Consider the following 27,104-nt stretch of genomic DNA (forward strand, 5'->3'; position numbering starts at 1 on the left):
TCATACGACTCATCGATTCGACTCTGCTGTTTTTTGCATGTTAACCCTGTTCTCTGAAGAGTTGCAAACCAGTAGATGTTAAATAAATATTCCTTTTCAGCTCCTCACTTGCACCACAGCCTGTCAGACCCCAAAACAGACGACGCAGAGCAGTCACCAAACTCCCTGGAAAGCGACACGCTCAGTACTTAGGTTTTGTTCCTGACGGGCTTCTGGCAGTGGGAGGCTCCTTTTCTCCAGCTTGGTGGAAAAACATCCCTTCAAGTTTTAGAGCTGTTCCCTGCCACGTACTTGCATGTGCTCACCATCTCATCAACACATTAGATAGTTATCTATCATTTTTATATCATGACTTTTACTGGAGTCAGGGCCAAAGTAAGGCAATTCAGGGGCCTAGGCATACTGTGATATGTGGCCCGCTGCAGCTCCACCCCTCATTTGGGGTGATGGAGGCAGGGCAGCCCTTTCCCCTTCCATGAAGGCAGGGGCAGTGGCATAAGGTGTGCTCTCCCAAGAAATGACAGAGGGCCTCCTTTCCCTTGGGAGTAGCAAGAGCAGCAGTAGGGGGTCTCCTCTCCCCTACCAGGGAGGCACCAGTGGCAACACAGACCCATCTGGCATACTTAACCAGGACTCAGGGTGTATCTGCTTGGGTAAGTAAATGGGTTTGTCCCATTGCACTTTCTCCTCAGACCACAACACAGAGCCTACTGCTGGAATAATGTTATTGGGGGCTCCCCAGTGCAGCAGGCTTTGGAGTTAACACACTGCTAAGATGAATGGCACAGTGCACACCTCTCAGAATTATTGTTTCAGGCTTTCTGCAAACTCAAACAGACATCATTGCATCAGGTACAAGCTGAGCCCCATTTTCAATGTTTTCACCACCATTATCATGGCTCAACATTTTTTAAACGAAAGCTCATATGCTGCATAGTCATATGACTTGGAAAGTTGGGGCCTATAGCACCTGCATGCAATCCTAGCTAAGTGCTGTGCTGCACAAAAGTCCAGAAGCACAAGGAACCTCTCTGTTTCCTCTCTCTTCGTTCAGTCTGACTCACTATGCACATCTGTTAATATAGCAGAAGAGCGAACTAACCCACTGCTGCCCTGATGTATAACCTGCCAGGCAAAGTGCTAGGAAAGAGTCACACTGTACTGCATCACATAATTGAGCTAGATTCCCTTTGAAATGCCAAATGCCATGGCTCTTGCAGCAGGGATGGAGTTCACTTCTCCAAAGGTTTCATTTCTGAAGGAATCCTGAGAGAAAAAATTTAGTTTTCAGCCAATACCAGCATGGGGGCTGATGAGATGTGGGGAACAGAGGCTGCACATTGGCATCAGCCCTGAGAGGGATGATGCGTGAGGTAGGCCCAATGCCTATGGGTATGCTTGGGCAGCAAGGCCTGGAGGGTGTAGTGTGCCCTAAGGCACCCCAGTTCTGCTGTACAGTGCAGAGGAAGGGCCGAGCTATGCCCCATCTCATCTCTCCCACCCATGTCCTCTTCTTTTGAGAGTCTGGTGCCCCAAAAGACTTCTTTGGTTCTTGACTACCAGGAACTCAAGATAGCACATCCCTTTGTACACAAGCCCAGCAGGGTGGGTGTGGAGGGGGACAGAGAGGATCTTTCACTCACCCATCCTGAACTGCCAACTATATAGCTACAATTTAGCCCCAAACATACTGTTGACTAGTATGAGAACTTTGCAAAAGTACAGTTATAGAGTCATCCAGCTGAGAGGTGTGGAAAGAACACCTGAATCAAGCCTTGTGTCCAATAATGAGGATTATTTTGATTTTTGTATTTCTGCCTGTGTGTATGTGTGTAAATATTTTGTCTCCCTGCAAATGGAGGTTTCCCCACTGTGCAGTATGTGCATCATGAGACATCTCAGCACTGAAGGAACTGTGGTAGGGGACACGTCAGTTTTCATTTTCTGAGGGTGGTTGAAGCATGGATTTCAATCTCCCTAGAATTTAAATTTTAGGGTTGTTTTTTTTTTATATATCACATCATTTCATGGCTTAATGCAGAATGATAGCTGTGTCCCAAGGTGGGGAAAAGGCAAAAAAGTGTGGATTTCTCAAAACTGCAAGCAGTTTTCTTGATTTCTCAAAACTGCAAGCACTCATCTTTTCACAACAAATACTGCTCCTAATAAGCCATTCTACGCATTCACTCCATATGGTATCTTTACACATACCGGGGGGCGGGAGAGGGGGGTTATGGCGCCCCTAGGCTAATGATCCTTTGGGGGCCATAGTCTGATCATTTCACTCGGAGCCTAATGCTCCTCTTCATTCCACCCTAATAGCTCCACTGACTTTAATGTAGTTACAGATTATAAATGAGAAGAGATTCAGGACCTCAGTTTTTACTCAGCTGTTATTCAGTCCCTGCTAGGCAAACTTCAAAGGGATTGACTTTTCCCCAAGTCCCATTGGAGCACAGCTCCAGAGACTGACCTCAATGACCAAGGACTGGGCACACACTGAAGAATGGCCTCTGGATTTGACCCTTGAGTAGCAAGAAATAGTTTTTTCTACTAGGAAATTTTCTCCAGATGGTATTAGCTCTTCCACAGGGCTTTGCACAGGTGCACAAGAGGAGGGCAAAGCACAAGGAACCTAGCCCTCTTATGGGGCCAGAGCTGAAAGGAGGCATGGTTATATCCTCCTCTTAGCCTCCATATGGACAAGAAGAAGCTGCCAGTCACAGAGGGTAGCACACACTCCACCCTTTTAAGGGGTGTAGTATGGGCATGCTCCCTCAGGTAGCTGGAGTTTGGGATGCACACTTCCTCCCAGAGAGCTCTAGGAAGGTGCTTTCCCCCAACCCTTCACACACACACACACAAACACACACACGCCTGATTCTTAAAGGAACAATTGATCCTATTTTTTGGTTATAAACCACCCGACCCATGTACCTTGGAAAGTGAAGGGCTAGTTGCTTTCTATAAAGGGGGTAAGTTTAGAATGGGAGGATAGCTGGCCAGTGGAAAATGGTGAAAACTGACCTGTCTGAAAGGAAGAAAAAGAGCAAAAGAGGCCATCAGCCCTTCGCTGTGATTCTTAAGGTGAAAGCTGGTGTCCATCATGTACAAAATATCATCCCACTTCTTAGTATTGCCAGGGCAGTTCCGCTGATTTCCTGTCAAGTTAGGCTCTGTAGGGATAATAACGGTAATGCTCTTTTTATAACTTGGCTTAAAGTGTGATTCTACTTTGACGCAGAGTAAAATGGGCATGTTACATTAGAAAGAGACCAAAAAAAAAAAGCTGTTCCTATTTTTTACTCCTGTTAGCACTGCAAAGATAACACAGCCCTGGAAGAATGAGCCGGATTCTATTCTGCGTCATTCACTATCAACAGAATTGCTAACTAAATTCCAAAAGCAGGGCCAAATGGTGCCCTCAGTTACACCCACATATCCCCCGTTGTTTTCACCAGCATTAAAGCATGTGGAACTGAGCATAGAATTTGGTCTGCAGAACCTTTATTACGCGCAATGATTCACAAAGTGGGGGTTGGGGGAGGAGCTGATTTTCGGCTCCTGGGTTGAATGCCTAAGGCTGGAAGTTAGAACAAAACATCTTGCAAATCGTAAACGGAGCAGATTTGATAGTGCTGAACTGAGACACAATTGACATGCAATCCCACAAAGCCATTTAATTGGTATGTCTACACTGTGATTGCAGCGTGGACGGGTGTAGCTGGTAGCTTTAATTTAGTTAGCATGGCTGAAAATAGAAGTGAAGACACAGTGGTGGGGGCTTCAGCATGGGCTAGCAACCTGAGTACATACCTGGGGTCCCTGGCGAGCTTTCACAGCCTCCGCTGAAGCCCACACCACCATGTCTTCACTGCAATTTCATCAAAAACCAAACAAACTCAGGTATGCCAACCTGTCCTGTAATCACACCTCCAGTTCAGTGCCGAGATATCCTTAGAGTCACTTTTCACAGTAGAAATGCACTGCCCAAATGCTCAAAATCATGCATCCCCTCCGTCCCATCAAGCGACACATTTCCAGTAGAGCGTCAGCCAAAAGCACAGCATTCTGTTCGGTTATTTACACCATGGTGATTGGTAGGAGTGTCTCAGATCTCAAAGCAGCAGTGACTAGACCCGAGGTTATGGGCTGCCCTCTAAACTCCTCTGTGATGTAGAAATAGGATTTGTTCTATACCCTTAATACGTTTTATATATTTTTTTCTTTCCCTAGGATTAACCTTTTGTTACAGAGCTAGGTGAAGTATTGTTCCTCCGGAAATTACAGAGGATGAAGAAACTCTTACTGATATCTCAGCTGACAGATTGGTAAACTGAGCGCTTGTGTAGTGCCAGGCCTGGGCAAGCTTTCTGCAGGAGGAGGAGAGAGGTAGAGCCATTGATTATCAATATATTGAGAGGTATTTTAAGATTAGACAACCACAGCTGCCATTAAAGAGCAATGCTCCTTGTTCTGCTGATCTTGCAGCTCTGAACAGCATGCGTGTGCTGATTGCCAGCAAAACAAAGGGTTCTTCCAAAGGGTATTGCTGATCCAAAGGGCACACTTAAAAAAAACCATGGTAGGTTGGTCCTAAGGGAACTTGAGCAACCAGGAAAGATTGGAGTTAGAAATGTGGGTGGATGCTTTACAGCCCGCAGACATTTCTAAATCCAAACAACATCCTGAGGAAGTGAGGCTGGGAAGGGACTTTCTCATGCAGTGTTCTTTCCCAGCTATTAACATCATTGTGCACCCTTCATGCAGCAGAAATGTAATCAATTGTCATAGACTAAAGCTGTTTAATCTGTCAAGGAACTCAATCTTTGGATCTACACACAGTACATTGCTGATATCCCCTCTCCATGCATTGAAGTATTATGTTCAGAAGAGTGGAATATGGGATGATGGATGGAGGTTTTCTGTCTAAATGCCTTCCACAAATTGAAAAGCATTCTGTTATCAACAATACTTCAGATATGCATGAAGTAATCACTCGAGACATGTAGGAACAGGTACAAGACACTGTGCAATGGATACGACAGCCAAATTCTTTAAGCATAGGTACCGAAAGTTAGGCACCTAAATCTGTAATCAGCCTGCTTTTCAGAGGTGCTGAATGCTCACAATTCTCATTAATGTCAACTCTGGGCTCCGAGCTTAAGAAAATTTGGCCTAAATATACTATCAATGATTAAGCAGGACAAAATATACAAAAATGTGCATCTGGGTGAATAACTGGGCTGACATTGCCTTCATTTGACCCTTCGCTTGTAAGCTGTTTGATACAGGGACCATCTTCTTTGTTCTGGGTTTGTACCTCACCTGGCACAATGACATCCTGCTCTAGGATTGGGACTCCTAGGAGCTACCACAATACAAATAAATAATATTAATAAAATAACAAATCACTCATTTTTCAAAGATATCCTAAAACCTAGATTGCTTGAGGTCTCCTTGTAATAGCCTGTCCTCTCATCTCATTAGAAAGACAAATAAATGGCTGAAACGAAAACAGTGAGAAGACAATAAGAAAAGTAGTAACAAAATGAATGGCAAAAGAAAATTATTTCCATTTAAAATACATGGAGGGAGGAATTGATCATAGGCTATGCAACCTTTTGACACTAATTCACTAATTTGGCAATGGGCCAAACTGGTAATGAGTAGTAATGAAATATTTGACCATCTGATGACTATTCCATAGTCCTCCGTGAATGTACTGGTGATCTCAATTCACGTTCTAGTGGGTACATGACAACATCTCACACACATACAAACCCACCACAGTTGACATTAATTTGTACTAATGGGATACTGATACTATTTACTTAACAGTCCTTCTCATCTGAAGATCTCTGAACACTTTAAAAACATCAATTAAACCTCGCAACATCCCTGTGAAATAGATTATTTCCATTTTACAGATAGAGAAACTGAGGCACAGAGGTGCCTGGAGAGATAAAGTGAGCTAGGGAGAGAGCTGGGGCTAGAATTAAGGGGCAATAAAACACCCGCAGATTACTTGTGTCAGCTGACTCTGGCTCACAGGGCTCAGGCTACGGGGGTATTAAATTGTAGTGCAGACGTTCAGGCTCAGACTGGAGCCTGGGCTCTGGCTCCCTCCCCCTCACGGGGTCCCAGAGCCTGGGCTCCAGCTCAAACCCAGCTGTTACAGAACATAGAAAGGGAAGTGCTTTTAGTATATTATAGAGGAAACAATAACACTGCTTTGGAACAAAGGCTCTACATTATAGATTTTATGTTATACACTGCTTGTTTTGTCTCCATTGATTTATAAACTGCTCTTCTGTTTGCTTTGTAGCATTTCACAGGCTATTTCATAGATAAATCCTTTATATTCCATAATATTTTATGTTTTCCCAGTAAGTATGGTCCCCCACAAGTCTAGTGAAGTGACAACTTCTCTCTGTGAATGTATCACTGTCACACCAAATTGACCCTCACACACCCAGCACTTCTGAGGAGGTTAGTGCAGAAAGATCCTTTAAAACAAATTCTAGGACATTTTTAGATGGTATAGATTTCCACTGTGATATTAGTTCAGCTCATACAAACAAACAAGAGGAGAGAAAGGCCAGCTTGTTTCAGCAGAGGGTCAGAATTTATCTCCCCAGCTTCCAACATGCAATCATATACAGGTGCCCAGAGATTTGGTTTATCAAGGATTGAAACTATTGCTTTCTGCAGAGCAGTACTAGCAAATATTTATTTTTGGTGCAGGGTCCAGGAAGCTGGAGGGAGGAGGAGAGGGAGAAAAGGGAGAAAATGCACGTTGTCCAGAAACCTGTTTTTCCTCTCTCCTCCAACTGAACAAGCCACTGTAAAATGTGACAAAACAGAAGAAACTTACAGAGACCAATTTTCAGATATAGGCAGCTTAATATGACACCAACACCATTATTTGGATGCTAAAAAGTCAGCACTTGAAATTATGTCAGTTTAATGAACCTTCAAGCTATTTTGTATATTAGGATCAGAGCTTGATGTGGAAAAAGAGAACACCCACAAGTACTTTTATAAGGGGAATAAGACATCATGCTTCAGGCCATAAACCAGTTAGCTGACAGCACTTTGGAAGGAAGATTCCCTCAGGGGCACATTATTTCATAATTGTCCAGCCTGGTGTTTCTTGCACCTTCCTGCAATGCAGTTTGTGCTGGCCACTGTCAGAGACAAGGGGGACCACTGATCTGATGTGGTCTAGAAGTTCCTATATTCTGATGTTTCAGACTGGTGTGCACTTGCAGGGGGATGAATGCAATGATCTCCTAGGGTCTTTTTCCTATCCTAATTAGAATAATTAGTGCTTGATTTATTCTACTAATATTCTAATTCCATCAGATACTCAATATTTGTGCTGCACCCTAAACCTCTAACTGGAAGGGGGTAAAAAAAAAAAGATAGGCCCCCTTCTGCAAAATTCAGATCTTGCTTCAGATTTCCCATATATTCCAGGTACTTGGATTCTGGGGTTTGCTTTGGGGCCATCTCTCATTTTCAGATTTTGGAATTTGTTTTTTTGGACAGAATCAGCTGGATTTTTCTTTTTCCAAGCATTTCTTATTGGGACTAACTAAAAAATATAAAGGCAAGAGCAGGAAAGGACCATTCACAGCTTATCTTGTTCATTTCCTGAAATCCAAACAAAACAACAACAAAAAAGCAGCTATATCACAGCCCAGCCATTTATCCTATTTCCTTGCACTGAGGACGGGAGAGTCTAGACAAAGCTGAGTTTTGTGAAACCTTTACAATTTTTGCTGAAAATAGGTTCCAGATATTCTGTAAAAGCGTTTAGATGTGCTAGAAACATTTCAGTGTGGGTTGTTGGTTGGTTTGAGTTCTCTTTCTTGAAAGAACATTACCGAGCCCTGGTCTGCACTACGGGGTTAGGTTGAATTTAGCCACGTTAGGTCGATTTTAAAATGACTGCGTCAACACAGCCAACCCCATTCCATCAACCTAAAGGGCTCTTAAAATTGACTTCTGTACTCCCCAGCGAGGGGAGTAGCGCTAAAATCGACCTTGCTAGGTCGAATTTGGGGTAGTGCAGACGCAATTTGACGGAACTGGTCTCTGGGAGCTGTCGCAGAGGGCTCCAATGTGACCACTCTGGACAGCACTTTGAACTCTGATGTACTAGCCAGGTACACAGGAAAAGCCCCGGGAACTTTTGAATTTTATTTCCTGTTTGATCAGCATGGTGAGCTCAGCAGCAGGCCCCCCCAGAATCATAACCAAGCTCCAGCATGGACCGAAAGGGAGACACTGGATCTGATTGCTGTATGGGGAGAAGACTCTGTGCAGGCCGAACTCCAATCAAAAAGAAGAAATGCTGATATATATGTCAAAATCGCACAGGCATGGTGGAGAGAGGCTACAACAGGGACACACAGCAGTGCTGCATGAAAGTTAAGGAGCTCAAGCAAGCCTACTAAAAGACAAAGGAGGCAAAGGGTTGCTCCAGGTCAAAGCTGCATACATGCTGCTTCTATGATCAGCTGCATGGCATTTGGGGAGGACCTACCACTACACTACCACTGTCCGTGGACACCTGCAAGGTGGATGAGGAAGAGGAGGAGAAGAAGGAGAATGTGCAGCAGGCAAGCGTTGAATCCATTCTCCCCAGCAGCCAGGACCTTTTCATCACCCTGGAGCCAATACCCTCCCAAGGTGGGATCCCCGACCCTGAAGCCAGAGAAGGCACCTCTGGTGAATGCACATTTGTAACTACAGGACGGGATTTAAAAGCAATAGTGTTTAATGTTTGATTTACCCTGAAGAACTGGGATGCATTTGCTGCCAGTACAGCTACTGGAAAAGTCTGTTAATGGGTCTGGGGATGGAGCAGAAATCCTCCAGGGACATCTCCATGAAGCTTCCTGAAGGTACTCTGAAAGCCTTTGCAGAAGGTTTCTGGAGAGGGCTGCCCTATTTCGTCCTCCACGGTAGGACACTTTACCACGCCAAGCCAGTAGCAAGTAGTCTGGAACCATTGCTGCACAAAGCATGGCAGCAAATGGTCCTGGGTTTTGGTCGCATTCAAGCAACATTCAGTCTATATCTTTCTGTGTTAGCCTTAAGAGTGATATTATTCATAGTCACCTGGTTGAAATAGGAGAATTTTTGTAACAGTAAAAGAACTCCGTTCATGCTGGGCTGTTCGCACTTGGCTAAAAGGGATCATCCTGGAGAATAGCTACGTGGCAGGGGAAGGGGTGAAGGGATCATCCCAGAGAATAGCAATGTGGTGGCATGCGGGGAGTTGTGTGCTGCACATCTACCTGAAAACCGCAGCCCCTCCTTTTAAATGTGAAACCCAACCAGCATTGCTTGCTATGGGAAAGGAGGGTGCTGCAGTTTGAAACCATTCCCACATGTTATGAAGGCGTAAGAAGCCAACCCCGCATACCCTTTGGCTTATCATGGCTGCCTAGAAACCGAATTCTGTTGCCCAGCCATGTGTGATGTGTCACCATACCGGCAGGCGCTCAATATAAAAGGCAAAATGCGACCTTATACCTAAAGCACATGTGCTGTCTGCTGTGAATTGCTTGATTCACTGTGAAAGAGTCTCCCTTTTGTTCTCAGAAATGTATCATCTTAAATTTTACTCTCCCTTTTTATCCCCCCGCAGGTGCAAATGTTTCTATGCTCCCCCTATCATCTCCGTCCCTGAGGTTATCGCAGATTAGAAAGTGAAAAAATGCACTTGCAATTACATGTTTTCAGAGCTCATGCAGTCCTCCCACACTGATAGCTTAATGCATGGAGGCATTCAGTGGCAGAGGCCAGGAAAGCATTAAGTGACCGCGATGAGCAGAGGCTAACAGGGGAGCAAACGGATATGATGAGGCATCTGGTGGAGCTGTAGGAAAGCCAACAAGAGCACAGACCCCTGCTGCATCCATTGTATAACTGCCTGCCCTCCTCCCCAAGTTCCATATCCTCCTCACCGAGACACCCAAGAATGCAGGGAGCGGGGAGGCTCCGGGCACCCAGCCACTCCACTCCAGAGGATGACCCAAGAAGAGAAGGCTGTCATTCAAACAATTTTGATTTGTAGTGTGGCTACAATAAGCAATGTGGCCTTGTCCTTCCCTCCTCCCCCACCCCACCCGACCCGGGGTACCTTGTCAGTTATCTCACTTTTTTTTAATTAATAAAGAAAGAATGCATGGTTTCAAAACAATAGTTACTTTATTTCCTTTGCCAGCTGTGGTTGAAGTGGGGAGGGTGGTTGGCTTACAGGGAATTAAAATCAACAAAGTGGGCAGGTTTGCAGCAAGGAGAAACACACACAACTGTCACACCGTAGCCTGGCCAGTCATGAAAAGGTTTTCAAAGCTTCTCTGATGCGCAGCGCACCTAGCTGTGCTCTTCTTATAGCCCTGGTGTCTGGCTGCTCAAAATTGGACGCCAGGCGATTTGCCTCAACCTCCCACCCCACCATAAACGTCTCCCCCTTACTCTCACAAATATTACGGAGCACACAGCAAGCAGCAATAACAAGGGGAATGTTGGTTGTGCTGAGGTCTAAACTAGTCAGCAAACAGCACCAGTGACCTTTTAAATGTCCAAAGGTACATTCTACCACCATCTGCACTTGCTCAGCCTATAGTTGAACTGCTCCTTACTACTGTCCAGGCTGCCTGTGTACGGCTTCATGAGCCATGGGAGCAAGGGGTAGGCTAGGACCCCAAGGATAACTATTGGCATTTCAACATCCCCAACAGTAATTTTCTGGTCTGGGAAGAATATTCTTGCAGTTGCTCAAATAGCCCGGAGTTCCTAAAGATGTGAGTGTCATGCACCTTTCCCAGCCATCGCATGTTGATGTCAGTGAAATGTCCCTTGTGATCCACCAGCACCACTGAGAAGTATCCCTTGTGGCTTAAGTACTGGTTGGCAAGGTGGTCCAGTGCCAAGATAGGAATATGCGTTCCATCTATCGCCCCACCATTAGGGCACCCCACTGCAGCAAAGCCATCTGGTATGACCTGCACATTTCCCAGAGTCACTACCCTTGATAACAGAACATTTGTGATTGCATTGGCTACTTTGATCACAGCAGTCCCCACAATAGATTTGCCCACTCCAAATTGATTCTTGACTGACCGGTAGCAGTCAGGCGTTGCAAGCTTCCACAGGGCTATTGCCACTCACTTCTCAACTGTCAGGGCAGCTCTCATCTTGGTATTCCTGTGCTTCAGGGCAGGGGAAAGCAGCACACAAAGTTCAAGGAAAGTGGTCTTACGCATGCAAAAGTTTCACAGCCACTGTGAATCATCCCATACCTGCAACACTATGCGGTCCCACCAGTCTGTGCTTGTTTTCCGGGCCCAGAATCAGCGTTCCACTGTATCAACCAGCCCCACTGTCGCCAAGATGTCCCAATTGCCACAGCCCATGCTTTCAGGAATGTCTGTGTCCATGTCCTCCTCACAATCGTCCTCATGCTGGCGTCTCTTAGTCCGGTTCTACACATACTCCAGAATAATGTGCAAGGTGTTTACAATGCTCACAACAGCAGTGTGTTTCTCCTTGCCATGCTATGGCGTCTGCATGGGTAACCCAGAAAAAAAGATGTGAAAGGGTTGTCTGCCATTGCTTTCATGGAGGGATGGAGGGAGGGAGGGAGAGAAGAAGGGGAGACTGTTGACTTGTACCCAAAACCACCTGCAACAATGTTTTTGCCCCATCAGGCATTGGGAGCTTAACCCAGAATTCCAATGGGCAGCGGAGACTGCAGGAACTGTGGGATAGCTACCCACAGTGCACTGTTCCATGAGTCAATGCTAGCCACGGTATTGAGGATGCACTCCGCTGACTTAATGCGCTTAGTGGGGACATACACAATTGACTGTATAAAATCGATTTCTAAAGAGCAACTTCTATAAAATCAACCTAATTTTGTAGTGTAAACATACCCTATGAATGAATGAAGTACTTGACTGTGAAGCCCTCACTCACACTGGGAAATAGCTACTCACATGAGGCAGTCCATTAACTACCTAAGTAACTGCTCATCACAGTGCAAGCGGGGTTGACAGCCTTGCTTGTGAACTTCTATGTCTCCCTTACCTGGGTAGGTCACCTGCATTTGGATCTCTTGCTCTAAATGTATTTTTAAGGCTCTCTCCAATTATCCTTCCCCTATTCAATTCTCTGGTTCCCACCTCACTCTCTCGCAGGCTGTCAGGCTAACTGTGATCAGCTGACTGGGAGGATGGAGGTAAGTGAACTCAAATTATCCTCTCTGGTAGCTTATTTTTTAAAGTGACTTTTTGGCCCATGAAAGGTGGCATATTGAGAAACAGCAACAAGACAGCTCGGCACACATTACCCCACCTGGTACTAGAGGAAATTCATTTGCCATTCTTTCCCATTCCATCCATGGCTGTCTCTGCGGAGACCACCTGTAGTGCTATATATAAAGTTAATTCTAGTGATGTAGACACCCGCCTGTGGAAAAATGCTGCAAACCCTCCACTTATTTCATGTACAATATCAAACAGCATTTAGCTTGTAATGACTTGATTACTCCTGACCTATGCTATTTGTTTGGTAAATTTATTTTAAGCCTTTTTCATACACTTCAGCACATCATGCTTTCAGAACTGGAAGAAATACTGAAACAGAAAAAAGACAGCCCTAGTGGATCTGTGCTTCCCATACAGCTGAAATAAAAAATGCTGAAGAACCCACAAGAAATCTCATTCTCGTGAGTTTCTGGACCAATTTCCAAATCTGTTTGGATAAATCTCGATAAACGTGAATTTTTGAATGATTATTAGTTAGCATCCAAAAATTCACATATTTCTACTGAAGTCAATGGAAAATCTTCCACTGATTCAGTAGGAGAAGGGATTTGACTCCAAATTCTGAATGCCTCAGCTTTTGGGTCCTCATTTAGTTGTCACATACTGAGCATTCAAAACCTGAAGATCCCAAAATTAGTGGCCTTTTTACTTGCCCAAGTTATTGTCAGAAGTTAAGGGCAGTATGCACTCTGCTGGATGGGAAAAAATAGGTGCTCTTTTCCACCAATTACATCTCATAATAGATTCCTGATGAGAAGCAGAGGCAGGATCAAAACAGATCAATCTGATCCAGACTTGGTGCTCTAAAAAAAACCCCCAAGTTTTACAGTATGACCCTCTCCCTACCCCACTGCTTAACTTGCCCAATCACCAACTCATTTTCGAAAAGCCTTTGAGCCACCTTCAGACAGTACTACCTTTTGGGGCCAGGTTCATCTCAGTAAAAATCAAGTCATGTAAATCACAATAGTTGTCTTCTGATAACGTCAAAATAGCTGAAAAAATTATCTGAAAGCTTGTAAAACAAACAAGCTGCCCCACCACATCCTGGCACATATTGAAGGCCAAGTTGCATAACAATGAAAATAGAGGTTACAATAGAAATACTGATAATTTTAACTACTGTACAGTGGGACTCACTGCACTGTTGTACCATACAGCTTTTCATTTTTCTTTGTTTTTTTTTATTCCTCCTTACTTGAGCCACAGTGTCCATCCATCTCTAAATGCTGACAACTTAACTTGACACAAATCCCCCAGACTAGCTTTCTGTCTTTTCCATTTTCAGTTCTAATTTCCCTTGTGGATTTGTAATCCACTCTCAGATCATTAATATCTTTCAGTGGCAAATGCTTTCCAGTGTATAGCCCATAACTACTTCCCTCCCACCTATCTCCTTTTGTCTATTACTTCCAATAAGAAATTAAACCATTTCAACCTCTCTCCGATGTTTACCCCATGATTTTTAATCCCATAATGTCCATTTTGCCCTGCTAACACCGTTGCTATTTGCCCAAAATCTCACTTTCTGGAGACTCAAGCATCTGAGCATGGGCTTTTCTGATTAACCAGGATATGGCATTTGCCAAGAAAGCTCTCCCTGGCACTCATGAAAAGAGAGCAGGAATCAGAGTCTGAGTAGGACGTTTGGACCTTTGTTCTTGGGGGGCACAGACTGCTTTTGTATTTGCAGTGTTGCCAACTGTCATCACCAGAAGCAGGAATCATGAGCTTGTTTATTCAGAACAAAAAGCAAGTTTCCAGCTCTAATGGTTGCAGAGAAAAGCAAGTGCAGCAGAAACCAGAAGGCAAAGAAAAGGAACCTAACATTTGTTATTATTTTAAACATCTCATGATTTTTAAGCCACTCAAGATTTGAGGGCCTCTTAGGAATGGCAATACTGTGTGTTCAAGCACAGTGTTGGTGCTTAACAAATTAATAATATTATCTATTTGCATTGTTTCCTATTTAATTCCATTCTTTATCGTCTCTGTTTAAGTGACCCCCCCCCAAAAAAAAAGTTACTATAAACTGAATATGAGAGAAGCTCCTCATAACTCTCCCTTGTCTATTGAGACTGAGTACCAGTTCCACAGGCCCTTGCTAGCCTGACATCCGTGAAATCTCACTTACCTGTGTGGAAGTAGGGTACACTATCCACGGAACATCATGGGGTCAATTATCCCACTTCAGTGGGAGCTGTGTGAATGCAGTCAACAGGATAATCAAGCCAATGGTCCATTAGGCCAGGATCCACAAAGGAACCTAGATACCTAGAAAAATCACAGGAACAATATGATCCACAAAGCCTGAGTTAGGCACCAAGGCTCCATGTACTATAAATGGGGAGAGAGAGGCACCAAAGAATCCAATCCACAAAAGCCAGCATGCTAGACAGGGAGCCTCCTAAAGAAGAGTAAGATTGATTCTATAGCCTGGTGGTTAGGGCACCTAAGGTAGGATGCCCAAGGCCCAGTCCCCCTACTCCAATGACTCTGTAATTACAACCTTTTATCACCTGCTTTGCTTTTACTATGTCCTTTTGTAATTTTTGCTGGCGACAGTTTTGTCCTCCTGTCATCCCAAGAATTTGTTGTTGCTTGACTACGTTAATGAGGGAATTGTTCTCATATTCATGTTCTCATCAATTAACTTTTGTAAATGTTTGACACATCCTCTGATCTATGCAATACTAGAGTGCCATAATTGGGTAGGCAGTGGGTCTAGTGGCTAGGCCAATTGACTGGGAGTCAAGAGATTTGGGTTCTAGTCCCAGCTTTGCCACTGACCTACTGTATGACTTTCACTCCACACCACAATTTCCCTTCTCTCTCTCTTCTGTTTAGAGAGTAAGCTCTTCAGGGAAGGGACTGTCTTTTAATGTGTGTTTGTACAGTGCCTAGCACAACGGGACTCCAGTTTTGGTTGGAGCCTTTGGGCCCCTATTGTAACACAAGTGAGAGTGACAGATTAATTTTTCTCAGTTCTTCATTCTCATTTTAATTCATTCCACTAACCCCAGGGAAGGCATGTGTTTCATGGGCAAATCGAGTATTTTTAAGGGTTTTTTTTCATTGTCACCATCTTTATAGTAAAGGCAGTTTCACGGCAGTTTGATAAGACAGGGTTACTGCCTGTTTTGCCCAAACACTGGCTATTTATGGTTTCCTCCCCTTGAATTGCACACAGACTTCTTCTCGATTTACAGAGATCAGATTGGGCCATTGCATTTCCATACCAACAGTTCTCTGCTGGCCTTATCAGTTCCTCCAGCATTTAAGCTTTGACAAAAAACATACATTTCTAGCCCTTGATGGCTTGGTTAGAACCTTCTGACTGGCCTAATGCATCACTGTCTTCGGTGAGTCTTCAGATGAACTAAAACAATAACTCAGATAAGTGTGAACTGGGCCCTCATCTCAATGTGATTAATTCTGGAGTCTAATTATTACAATTTCAATTCCATCATCATTAATGGAATGTTACAAAGAATGCAGGCCATACATACATGATGGAGGATATTACCCTGGGAAGAAATGACTCTGAAAAAGACATGGGATCATCAGGTGACCATGAACTCCCTGTATGATGCTGTGGCCAAAAGGGCTACTGGCATAACTAGAGGAATCTTGCATGGGAGTTCAGAGGTTATATTATCACTGCACTTGGCACTGATGTGATCACTGTGGGAATAATGTGTTCAATTCTGGTGTTCCCAATTCAAATTGGAGCTGGTTCAGAGAAGAGCCAAAAGAATGATAAAGGGATTGGAAAACATGCCATAGTGAAAGGCTCAAGGACCTCAATTCCTTCAGTTTAAAAGAAGACTTGATCAGTCTAAAAGTATCCACTTGGGGAAACAGAAATTTGATAATAGGGGGATTTTCAATCTAGCAGGGAAGGGTATAACAACTTCCAATGGCTGGAAGGTGAAGCTAGACAAATTCAGACTAGTAATAAGGTGCAAATTTTTAACAGTGAGGGTAATTAACCATTAGAACAATTTTCTGAGGGATATGATGGATTATTCATCACTGGCCATTTTTAGAAATCAAGACTGGATTCCCCTCTCTCCTCACCCCCCCAAAAGATATGCTCTATTTGAAACAGGAATTAATTCAGGTAAGGACTGTGACCTGTGTTATACAGAGGTTAGACTACATGACCCAAGTGGTCCCTTTTGGCTTTATACTTTATGAATCTATAACCACATCACTAATTGTTTTATCGTAACATCCGTCTTAAGAGTAGAGCCTGAGACAGTGTGTGTAGCTTGAGCATAGAACCTCCATTATTCTCCTTTTCCCAAATCTGACCCTCAAGCTGTGCAAACAGAAACACAAATAAACACTTACGATAATTCCGCAAAGAATTTGACTTTCCAGTTACTCGATAAACAAATTGAAGTGAACATTCCATTAAATGAGAAAACAACAATGCTGCCCTCTAGTGACCATTGTCGCCATATGCAAGAAAAATACAACCATCTGCTTCAATATCTAATCTCTGCTTAATAAAATGTAGGAGTCTGTCATTTAATAGCAAAGGTAAGACTCTCTTTCTTTATCACTGCACTCCCCCCTCACCCGCCCCCCCAGGCTGGGGAGAAAGTCTTGGGAACGAGTCAAATGATTAACTCAATCTGCATCACTAATCTTGAGATATAAATAATAGGGCCTGAATCCTCTTGCACCAGTTTTCAACAATGTAATTTCATTGACTTCAACAGAATTACTGCTACTGTGGGCCCAGATTCAGGAGAGCATACATATTCAGGATGCTACTTAAACACATGCTTAAATTTCATTGAGGTAAATGGGATTTAAAACCTCTTCTGAAGGTGAAGCACCAGCGTAGGTGCCATCCTGCATAGAATGAAGTTAAGTGGTCTCCTGAATCAAAACTGTACATTGGTGGGAGACCGCTTCATTCCCAGCATGCAAGGGAGAAGAGCAAAAGGATATTATAAGGTACACCTTGCACCATGATGAAAGGCGATCTATCCTAGAAATACATAAACTGTACATCCCTTCACAGCTGCAGAAAGTGTACTGGTAATAGTAATGAACTATTCATAGATTCCAAGGCCAGACAGGACTATTGTGATCATCTAGTTTGACCTAACTATGCTATCTGGCTTTTTAAAAAGCCCTCAGCTGAAAGCTATATTCAGTAAAGAGGAAGAAAACTTGTTCTATTAGTGAACTGTGTACCTTAAAAATATCCCATAATGCAAGTATTATGATTACTTTATATTAATAGTACTCTAGGTCTCCAGGAAGTGTAAATGACTCTGATACACTTTTATCACTAATACTGTATCTAGTAAATAGAACAGGATTCTTGGATTGTAGTCCCAGCTCTGCCATTGATATACTGTGTAACTATGAAAATTCACATAACTTACCTTTGTATATAAGAAATTACAAACATTCCATGAAGAGGTCCATTACTAAGGATAGTAAGAAGAAAGAATCTCACTGGGCAAGCTTGGCTAGTGTTACTTAAATTGTAACTAAGATACCTAAGGGAAATAATGTGACCTATGAAGTTTTCTGTCAGTCAATGACAAGAGGGGTAAACAATGTAACCTAAGAACTAGAGATCAATGGAAGAGCAATCTTTGTAAACAGATGAGGGTTATGTGCTCCTGACAGTCTTGAGCTTTGTGTTTATTTCATCTTTTGAAACTTTTAAATAATACATACACAAGGATCAAGTGATATCCACCCATTTGTACAGGAGTTGTGACAAGCAGGCTTAGTCAAGGGAACAAACCATAAAAGGACATAATTTATGTCAAAAGCTGGAGAAAGAGGGAATGGTTAAACAGTACAAAATACAGTTATGTTTGCATGGTTGATAGAGATGAATTCACTTAGATACCTTTGGTTGTGAAACATTGTCCAGGTGGGTAAGTATTCTGTCTTCAGCAAAGCAATACAGCTTGTTGCAAATATATTAGGTAGCTTGTCCATCTGCATCCTGGAAACAGTAATGGTGCTGCACGCCTGGTTCTACTCTCAAGGAAGGTGTTTCATCCCTACCTGTTGAATGACTGTAATGTTTAATGAACATCTGAGAGAAGCTAATAGTTGACAGCTGATGAGATAGCTCAAAAAGGTGTTGCCTGCTTTGGCCCCTACATCATTAAACATGGGACAAAATGGATAAATCAGTTCTGCTCCTCTCTCTTTAATGGTTTAGGAAATCCATCCCCGGCTTGCAGTTAAGTTAAGCTGGTAAAACAGGGTACTATCTGAAGTACTGGGTGAGAGCAGAGGGTGTGGTAGAGGGAAGAGGGAGTTAATGTTGTTTTTAGAATGATCTGCAAAGGAGCATTCTGGTGTTGGGATAATATGGACCTTTGAAAAGTGACTGAAAAAGCCATGTTTTATAAGTACTATTCCCTCCCTGTCTCTTTCTCAGATTGTGTAGTGATCTCATAAGCTACTTGGATGACAGCAAGTATGGGAGAACTAAGAACTGTGCAGATGAACATACTTGCAATGGGAAAACACCACACATAAATAATAAAAAACACTTTGTAAAATTTCAGAGAGATGATGAAGGGAGTACATAAAGGTACTGTAGAACACCAGAAACTATCCCTGGTGCATTTGTGTGCAGTAGTGCTAGCCATGGGATAAACTGCAGCTTCATGTGACAAGTGACATTTACCAGGCACCTTTGATAATCTATCTGCTAATTCATCCCCCTTTTACCCCCCGGACTATGTCTAACATTCCAAGCTCCTAAACTTCTAGACAGCAGCCATACAAAAAATACCCTCTGCCACATAAATGTTTCTTTTAGGCCCTCAAATCTGGCATAAGAGTGAAGTGGCTGAGCATCTCACAACTGCTTCTCACATCAGTTTTTCTAAGGTCTCTCAGCTGAAATATAACAAAAATAAAAACCCAACAAAATTTTGGTGCCAGTTAAATAAGCTCCTTTCAGCAGTCTGGTGGTTTTGAGATGCTACCCATGAAGTGAGATGGATGGATGAACAATCAAACTGATTACAAAGAAACTGCTGACATAATGCTTTGGTAGGTAACATTTTGCACAGTGTAACACAGAGATACCATATAAAACAGACATAGCTTTGTCTGGGTTGAGAACTTTCCTCATCCTATGCCTCATCTACTATCCCTTAGCCAAACAACTAGAATGTCATTAAAATGAGGGTGATTAGCTTTCAAGCAATTTTCTCTGTCTCACATAGAGGAATCTTCATATCATTCCTCTGTGAAAGCATTAAAACTTTGTCTGTGAAGGAGCAAGAACACCCTGAAGATTTCACCATCGCCTGTCTTCAGTTGTCAGGCATCACATCTAATTAGGTCAAAGTCCCTACATTTATGGCAGTGCATGGTAAATTGTGGCATTATCTCTTTGCAAACAGGGGTGGATGCAATTACTCTATAACCTTCCAGATATTCTGCATCTAGTTCCTTCTTTGATCTATCAAAGGTAGTGAATTTGTTTGTTGCTTTCTTATTACAGGTGCTTTGCTTCCTCTACTAGATGTCAAAGGCCTCAAATCCCATATAAGTGTACTAGCAAGCTGTGTGTGTGTTGTGTATTCATGACAATATGGCAGTAGTGGGATAGCAGAGACGCATAGAAGCATTGGTTGGGGAAGAACTGCACAATGTCTATCTATACCTTACCTGCCTTGTTCCAGTGTTATTAGTCTCTCATTTTTATTTCCTTATGCAACAGGCTACAATGCTTTAAGGAATAACAAACTAGGCTTGTAACCATTACAAATCTGAAGCTTTCCCTCCCACCACCCCAGCATTGCTATGAGCTCAGGGCAAGTAGTAACATTGCCAATTTGGTACAACAAAAGCTACGCTGAGAAAGAAGTTTCTGGATGTAACAATAGCACCTAAAAGTTGTGAGCCACTGAATAAACCTTCCTTATTTTATAATTCTATCACTTTGGGCCACGTGCTGCACTCACTGAAGTTAGCGCCAAAACTTTCATTGACTTAGGGCCTGACCCAAAGCCCATTGAAGTCCTTCAGTGAGCTTTGTATTAGGCCCTTAAATGGTGCAAGGGTACAGCCCTTTGTGCCCCAGTCTTGCCAGGTGATGAGCACCCTTAACTCTCAATGAAATCAATAGAATTAAGGATGCTCAGCAACTAACATGGGCTGGCTCATAGTTTCTGTATACAGTTCTGTTCTGCAATCCAAGAACAAGTTGGCTTAGCTCCCAAGTTAATACCTGTTGTACGTAGGAGATGTGAGTGAGTCACAGCTCATGAAGTGATTTCTTTTTCTTATTTTGGCTGAAGAGGACTATGGAAATCTCTAGTCCCTTTCCAAAGCCTTTCATTAAAAGCAACCCATAAAGCAGTCTCTGGAAGTTTTGGGAGGCCTTTAAAAATTAAAATTCTCTTTTATTGAACAAATGGACAGGTTGAAAGGATTCAGAAAATAATTAATTTGAAAATAATTAAAAATAAAGAGAAGCCCTGTGTGTTTTGAAGTTCTGGGTAATATTGAAGTAGCATTAAAAAATTTCAAAGGACATTTACTGTGAACAGGTTCTTTGAAATAATTGGGGAAGAGAAAGGTTTGGCTATCAAATTAATGAAGAATTATGAATGTCCCCTGTTGAACTCCCTCCTACCCAATCAACATATTTTAATTACATGCATCTAAGTGAACACATTTTTAAAATGTATGTTTGCTTTGCAGACACATGCAGGGAGCTGTTATTTTATATGTGTATTTTATTTTTGCCAGAGGTATATATATATACACATACACACACACACTGAGAGTATGTGAAAGGCCTGATGACAGACTACTACAGTTAGCCAGGATGGGTTTCAGAGTAGCAGCCGTGTTAGTTTGTATCCGCAAAAAGAACAGGAGGACTTGTGGCACCTTAGAGACTAACAAATTTATTAGAGCATAAGCTTTCGTGGGCTACAGCTCACTTCATCGGACACTTAGGATCGTGTCCCTAACCTCTGTTTGCCAGAAGCTGGGAATAGGCAACAGGGGATGGATCACTTGATGATTACTTGTTCTGTTCAGTCCCTCTGGGGCACCTGGCATTGTCTGATGACAGGATACTGGGTTAGATGGACCTTTGGTCTGACCCAATATGGCCGTTCTTATGTTCTTAGAGAAAATGTCTTCCTTGCCAACCATCATCACTACCTAGTGCAGTGCAGAGGTCTAATATTTCCAAAAGAAACCCATTGGGGCAGACTGAAGGCACCCAAAGCTGAGACATAGCAACAGTCATATATATATATATATATATAAAAATAAATAAATAAAATAGCAAAAATATAAGACCCTAAACATACACTGGCATGCACTAGCATGGACACCTGCACCTATGCAGGGTCCTATTGATTTCAGTGTGACTCCACATGGACACACAGATCCACCACACTCGTTTGTTCCAATGCATAATCAGGGTTTAGGACTATAATACCCCAAAATGCTCTTGTGTCATTATAGTCACTTCTGTTTGGGACCATTACCACAGGATAGTCTAGTATTCATGGGGGAGGAAGAAATACTTGTTTCCTATGCTTTAAAACCCTATGTGGGGGGCCATGCGTCTGGCATTATTCATGGAACTTGGAGAAAGATCTCCAGACTTCTGCTTCAAGTTCTTCTGGTGACTTTCTCTGTGGAGTTTGACAAGCCACTTTGGGCCAGATCCATACTTGTGTAAATCAGGGTAGCTTTGTTGATCTGAATGGTGGTTTCAGCATCCTGTGTAACTGATGCAGAGGGGAGGCAGCTGCTATTCCAGCCCATGTATCCTGCACCTTGATTCTGAGTTGAAAGATTTCACCTCCACACAGCCTCCAACTTCTAAACTCTACTGCCATAGTGCCTGGTGACTAGCTTCATTAACTGCGTTTAAAAAGTTCTGAGATCAGAAGATAAAAATTGACATAATATTATTTGGTTTACAAATTAATTTGATGGGCTCATATTGTCCAGTTGAGCTGGTCCTGTGATGCTCTGCCAAAACTCCAGCTGACTTCAAATGGGAGTTTTCTACTGCAAGGAAAGCAGTGTTGTGTCCTTTGCATAGTAAATGTCAAAAGAGTTGTGATCAGTCTTATGAATGAGTTATGGAGAAAAAGTAACAGTTAGACCTTATAGGCTCTAGAGCACTCTGTGATACCAAGTGCCAATGAGAGGCCATCCCCAATCATTTCTATATTTGTGGCTCCCCCACACCCTTGCTCATAAAATGTCCATATTTTGTTTTTTCTCTTTTACTTCTGTTACTGGTCCAGTCACTCCAATGTAGGGTAGATCCAACTCTTAATGGAGGTCTTTCTTCTGATTTACATGAGGTAAACTCCCTGCCTAATTAAGGTTAAAAATCTGATGCTCAAATAATCAATAACTGACTTCTTGATTGCTATAAAGTAGAATTTATGGAGAAGAGTGCAACAGACTGCCCTGTATGGTGGCCCGGCACTAGCAGAGCGGAACATTTTTTAGTCAAATAGTTACTTCACTGAAAAAAATGCAGGGGTGTTTATTTGGGGCAGGGGAGAGGAGAGAGAGAGAGTGACTCAGCAGAGTTGTCACTTCTCTCCCAGCCCCAAAACATGTGCTGCCACACCCAGTCTCAGTCAAGAAAGCTTATTTTCATAACAGGGTTAACAAACACAGTCTTAACTCAGTCCTTGGTGAGGGGCTTCAGGCCACCTCACCCAGGGATCTGTAGCACTCCAGCCTGTCAGCCTCCCACCCTCTGTCAGCTCTGCTCCTCCCTGTTGGAGCAGCTGCCACAGGGCTGCTTTCCTAAGCCCCTGTCCCCTGGTTCCAGGGACCCACCACAGACGCTACCTTCACTCCACTGTGACATCCTCTCCCCAGGGCTCAGGCTATCACAGTCCTTCCACTTGCCTACTAGCAGCCCTTTATAGATCCAGGTGTAGCTGAGCCCTCTGTAATTAGCTGGATTGGGCTCACATGCTGCAGCCCAGGGGCCCTCAGCTCAGTCTATCCACAGAGAGCAGCTACCCTGGCACCGCTAATTTGAGTTGAATTCAGCAGCTACTTTCAGAGGAAATGAGGATTTTTTTTTAAAGAAAAGGTGAGATAGTTTGGCACTTCATAAACGATCCATTTTGAAACAAACTTTCATTTCAAAATGTTGTTTCAAAATGACATTTGAAAGGTTTCATTCTATTGGAATGAATTTTTTTAGGATTTTTATTTCGGTGAGAAAAACAAAACAAAAAATCAGTTGTGGTTTGTGAAATGAAACAATTTCTCTGCTAGATGTTTTGGTTCAGTCATTGAACCGAAAAAATCAGTTATTACTTCAGCTTGAGTCACGAGAGTATTTAAACAATAAAGGGATTCCCCTCCCCGATCGGCAGACACCAGCTCTGAAGCCCGCTGAATGGACTTTAAATTAAGCCCTAGCTGTATTTGCTGAGGGAGCTGAGACTATCAGAAAAGCCAAAAATTGATCTTGTGTTTAGGCAGTCAGCTAAGCTTGCCTCAGCTGCAGGTTACTCTTTATTTACCTTGTAGCTTGCATATGAAAAAGAGCAGATCTTTTTTTCTGATGCTCAAAAATGGACAGACACATTAAATTAAATACGGCCAACCAAAGAACCTCAGAGTAAACAAAATCAGTATTTATTCTAACATGTATAATTTGTGTACATTGTTGCTATATATTGTTCACAAGGGAATACATCCCCCAGATACAAGTGTTAATCTATAAAACCATATTCCAAAAATAAAATTATGTGTTATATAAGCATCCACACATTTCCAGGTCCTCGCTCTATTACACCTATTGTTGAGCTTGAAGAAAATGTTGCTGTATGGGACACAAACATGTGTGCTACTGCATCTAAGTGTGATCACGCATGAGTTTAGTGACTTTAGCAATGTAGCTAAAACAACGTATTTACAAAGAGATACCTTGATGCAGTTTTCATCTAGTATTTTAAATAGGTAGGTAGTTGTTGCACTATAAGCCTTCATGGAAGGTGATATTGACAGTCTAATGTCGCTAAATGGATTCATGCAATGTAAGTCTCATTTACACTAGACACAATCACAGCTATATATTCATGATGATGCAAAATGATGTGTAAAGATGCAGCATCCGTTCAGGGGGTAGCAAGGATGAATGGTTTTCAACAGAGTTTGGAACATTAGTGTGAGTTTATCACTGCTGTGGCTTTTGACGTTAAAGGAAAATAGCACTCATTTTGCTCACTATCCTGTACTGCAAGTTCACAGTGTGAGAAGCATTTATATCACCCCATAATGTTATCAGATCACTAGCAATTGAAAAGTGCTTGGGGGTGGCATGCATCATTTTGCTGAGGAAGACCATCAGTAATTTGTGATGCAAGCCACAAAAGCTGCAAACAAGAGAGAGAGTTTCTAGCCTGTTCTCTTACTGGCTTAACTACTGCAAAAATACATGTTCTAGTTAATCATTCAAATGAGTTTTCTGCAATATTAAACTATAAAGCTTCTTTTTTTCTGACCATCAAGCCCGGCAGCAACTGGTTTTACTATCTCTGAGACTGCTTCTATACTGGTAGTGTTATAAAAAGTGGACCAAATACTGATCTCATTTAGATCCGTGAAACTGCTATTTTATGGGTCCAACCAAAAGCAGAATTTAACTCAGTGTCTTAGCTCAGTAACATACAGAAGCTGCTACCAAAAAGCATCTGAAAGGTAATAATTTTAATAAAAAACTTCAGCTTCTGTTGCAATATTCAGATCATCACATGGTCACCGAGCACTGTTAAGATGCTGTGGTAAACGCATGGCTACAGGTTCTTTTTAAATATAATTTTATGTTCAGTCTTTTTCATTTTGTTTTTTTTACTATACTCATGACTCAATATAGATTTTCCTCACTCATAACTTACATAGTATTCACCACATGTAACAAATTGAGAAGCTACCTGTATCTTGCCTAAAAGAACAGAGTCTGGGGTTGATAATCAGGATGCATTTAGTTCTAATCCCAACTCTGCCACTAGCTGCCTTCCACCTTGGGCAAGTCACTTTATTTCTCTGCCTCATTTGTAAAATGGAAATAATAATTTCTAACTCATATTGGCACTGAGGCTTAACGAGAGAACTTTTGTCCTACAGTACGTGAACATGTAAAGAACTGTATTGTCCCAACCCTTTCAGATACTGTTACTGAGCACTCTTAACAGCCATTGAGTGCCCTCACTTCCCATTGACTTTCCACTGATTAGCACCTCAAAGTAATTACTATGTAGTATTATTTCTAGAGTTGTCTACGTGCATAAATGGATGTTGTTTTCCTCTCTACAATCAAGCTTAGGGCCAGATCCTCAGATGATTTAAATCAATGTAGTTCCCATAAGCTGGCACTTATATTTATTCACCTAGGAAAGGTGCTGCTGTTTGGGGACAACTTGGGAGCAAAGCTAACTGGATGCTGCATCTTAACACCTTCTTCCTTCATCCCGTTGCTTCTACTCGACCCTGTTCTCTGGTTACACCTGCAGTAACTACAGCCATCTCTGCCCATCTATGAAGACACAGCTGAATGCAATTACCCCTGCTAGTAAAGTGCCCTTTGCACCCAAACTTGTTCTCAAGCACAGGAATTCACAGTTTCCAAATGAAATCTCGAAAGCGATATACAACAAAACCATCAATAAGCAAACACACAGACGGCTTACTCATTCAGATAGTTATTTAAAATCCATTTTCTTAAGCTAGTGTGAAATCAAAAATTATGTGTTAAACAAATGAATAATTTAATATAGCAATCTATAGCTGGTACTTATCATGTAGTAAAGAAAACAACAAACCAGAATTGAAAAGAAAACAAGACAGCATGCTGTTCAAAGTGTAATGAGACAGAATTGTCCTTTCGAAAACTCTATGAAAGAAGTTGTGTCAGTATTATTTTACTAAAATTTCAACAGCCGGAAAACAAATGAATATCTCTAACAACATTTTATAAGACACTTTTATTAGCACTAATGATTATTAATAGTTATTTAAGCCATTTGTTATTAAGCATAGTGAAAGCAATGTACAGGGGGCATTTTGCCTCATTGTCTCACATTCAACTGCAGAAATTAAATGTATTTTATCAATGTTAAAACACTGACAACAGTGCTGTTATTTTCCCCACACTATACCATGCTTGTGATTTTGAGGACCAAATTGTACCTCTAGCTGCACATACATGGCATTAAAGGGAGCTAAATACTCACATTTGAGAGTAGGGTTTTTTAAAAAAATACAGCTGTTTGGGTGTCCCCCCCGCACAGATGTACATAACTTGGTTGATGTAAATTTAACAGACTGCAAAAAACACAGCTGTTACAAAATACATTTTTGTTCAATAACTATGGGATGATAATTAAATCAATACAAACTGGCATGTGCAAATGAGACTATAAACAACTTGGGGCAGGACAAATGTGTCCTAATTTGTCTGAAGAGTTCCCCCTAACAGTTTTATGAATAAAGGATCACTTGATCTCTTGAAGTTCTTGTTGAATTCATGACAGTAGAAGTTATGGTCTTTGAAGGCGAATCTGCAACCATGCTTTGGGTCGGATAATAATCTGCAACATACAGTGCTCATTGCAAGATACACTAAGTATAAATAAATAAATCCATTACTCCATTTGCACACATGAACATAATAGCACATCAGTGATGTAGGCTACATTACCATTTCCCTTCATATTTCACATTGGTGCTCTG

Source organism: Eretmochelys imbricata, chromosome 2, assembly GCF_965152235.1.
Source record: "Eretmochelys imbricata isolate rEreImb1 chromosome 2, rEreImb1.hap1, whole genome shotgun sequence".
In the NCBI taxonomy this organism is placed as follows: Eukaryota; Metazoa; Chordata; order Testudines; family Cheloniidae; genus Eretmochelys; species Eretmochelys imbricata.